The sequence below is a fragment of the Cebus imitator genome, unplaced genomic scaffold, assembly GCF_001604975.1.
Source record: "Cebus imitator isolate Cc_AM_T3 unplaced genomic scaffold, Cebus_imitator-1.0 Scaffold82, whole genome shotgun sequence".
Taxonomy (NCBI): Eukaryota; Metazoa; Chordata; class Mammalia; order Primates; family Cebidae; genus Cebus; species Cebus imitator.
In genome coordinates, this window is record NW_016107397.1 from 2,851,015 (window position 1) to 2,853,892 (window position 2,878).

The following is a 2,878-nucleotide window of genomic DNA, read 5'->3' on the forward strand; positions in this document are numbered from 1 at the left end:
AAAAAAAAAAAAAAAAAAAGTTAAGCTATACCACATCCTAGCAAAATGATGGTTATTCATGCAATGGAATAATACCCAGCAACAAATACAAGTAAACTACACATATATATGTAAGGCATGGAAGAATCTCAAAAATGTTAAGTGAAAAATCCATACACCAAAGATTTTATTCTGTATGGTTCCATTTTTATAAAGTCCAAGCATAGTCAAAACTGATCTATGATGACGGAAGTCAGAATGGTGCTTTCTAGTGAAACTGCCTTTGCAAAGATTGACAGTGAGCAAAATCTTAAATAGTTGACTTCATCTTGCTTCTAACCTCGCAGACTGGCTGTCTTTGCTCACTCCTGGTATAGGCCAAGCTAACCATGGAAGGAATTGAGCTTACAGTTTAACTTTGAGGTAAGGATGATAACAGCGCCCCCTAAAACAGATTCCTTCCTTGTTCAGGGGAGGAAGCTGCCTTTGTAAGACTAACGAAAGGCCATGAGATTACAATCACGGGTGCCTGGATTCCGCTAAAATGTAGACGTGGTTTCTTTCTTTCTTTTTTTGTTTTTTTAGACAGTCTTGCTCTGTCACCCAGGCTGGAGTGCAATGGCACCATCTCGGCTCACTGCAACCTCTGCCTCCCGGGTTTAAGGGATTCTCCTGCCTCAGTCTCCTGAGTAGCTGGGACTACAGGTGCCCACCACCACACCTAGCTAATTTTTGTATTTTTAGTAGAGACAGGGTTTCACTATGTTGGCCAGGCTGGTCTCGAACTCCTGACCTTGCGATCCACCCCCCTCGGACTCTCAAAGTGCTGGAATTACAGGCACGAGCCTCTGCGCCTGGCTGACATGGTTTCTGTAATCCTTTACTGCTCAGAAGACATGTGGCCAGAGGCCATAACATTGATAACTTCCCCAGTCGCTCCAATAGATTACTAGGTTAGAACCTAAGATTGGTCTTTTGAGATGTTTTTCACACTTTGGCATCCTGGCAAATGACCGATCCCACCTGGACTCATGCCTCAGCACTCAACCAGTCCTATAGCTTTGCACCCAGTGGGGGACTCAGTGCCCAAGGACCATTTTCCACACCCCTAGGATGGCATCCCCAAACAGTAAGCAGTACCCATTCCCCTGCCCATTAAACTATCTTTGAAAAACCCTCACCTCCAAGCCTTCGAGGAAATTGATTTGAGTGATAACTCCAGTTCTCCCGTGTGGCTGGGCTCATGTTACTTAAACTCCTTCTTTACTGCAATACCACGGTCTCAGTGAACTGGTTTTGTCTGGACAGCAGGCAGGAAGAACCCACTGGGCAATTACACTGGGGTGGAGACTTTCTGGGAGCTGATGGAAATGTGTATACATTTATCAAAACTCATCCAACTGTACACCTAGGATCTGTGGGCCTGGTGCAGGGCTTACACCTAAAATCCCAGGACTTCGGGAGGTCAAGGCAAGATAAATTGAAACCAGGAGTTTGAGACCAGCTGGTCAAGGTAACAAGACCCCTGTCTTTATAAAAGAGGGGGTTTTTTGTTTGTTTTGTTTTTCGAGATGGAGTTTCACTCTTGTTGCCCAGGCTGGAGGGCAATGATACAATCTTGGCTCACCACAACCTCCGCCTCCCAGGTCCAAGCGATTCACCTGCCTCAGCCTCCTGAGTAGCTGGTATTACAGGCATGCACCACCAAGCCTGGCTAATTTGGTATTTTTAGTAGACTCAGGATTTCTCCATGTTCGTCAGGCTGGTCTTGAACTCCTGACCTCAGGTGATTTGCCTGCCTCAGCCTCCCAAAGTGCTGGGATTACAGGTGTAAACTACTGTGCCCAGACAGAAGTTTTTTTTAATTAGCCTGGCATGGTGGTGCATACCTGTAGTCCCAGCTCCTTGGGAGGCTGAGATGGGAGGATTGCTTAAGCCTGGGAGGTCAAGGTTGCAGTGAGCAATGATCATACCACTGCACCCCAGCCTGGGCAACAGAATGAGACCCCATCTCAAAAAAAAAAAGAAAAAAAGAAAGAAACATCTGTGCACTTAAGTATGTATAAATGTTCCCTTTGTTTAAAATACATATATACTTATAGTAACGTGATTTAAAAATTAGAAGCAATTTAAACATCTTATAGTAGAGGTTTAGTTAATAAAGTATGTACATACTCAAGTACTACAACCACTCACAATGATTTTATAGAAGGTTATCTATTGCTGTTGGAAACAGATGCTCGGTGCCGCAAAGAAAAATCAGCACTGAGACAAGGGATCTCTCAGCAAAGCAAATTCTCCTTCCTGCAGGAAGGGTACCCTCGCTAGCCATGTTGCCACAAAAGTATGAGGAACAAAGGAAAAGCAGACATTTATCCCTTACACATTCGGGGTTGTTCTTATTTGCTGTATCTGCTCACCGTTGGTTGAAGCCAGACCTCACAATCTAAACTAAAACTCGATTGGCTAGTAACTTAAAACTTTTTTAAACAGGTAAGGGGCCTAGGCTGTGAGCTGGGACATGCCTGCAAGCACATCCAGCACAGATATCTTGGTTAAAGTACAAGGACATGGAATGTACTATGTGCCTGTAAGCATGGCATGTTTAACAGCCACATAGGATAGGGCTTAACAAAGAGTTATTAGCACACGTATGATTTATTATTTAACAGGAAGGAAACTTTGGAAGAGGAACTTTTCTACTTCCCACAATTGCCAAAGACAGATGTTCATGATAACTTATGTGAGAAGGAAACTTATCAGGCTGGGTGTGGGGGCTCATGCCTATAATCCCAGCACTTTGGGAGGCCGAGCTGGGTGGATCATCTGAGATCAGGAGTTGGCTTGGCCAACATGGTGAAACCCCATCACTACTAAAAATACAAAAATTAGCTGGGTG

General features: G+C 44.2%; 1 protein-coding gene across 2 annotated transcripts in view; it reads right to left on the reverse strand.

Annotated features, from left to right (window-relative positions):
• Positions 1-2,878, reverse strand: part of COL26A1 (collagen type XXVI alpha 1 chain) — a 187,387-nt gene that overhangs the window by 84,051 nt on the left and 100,458 nt on the right. The window lies entirely within an intron of this gene.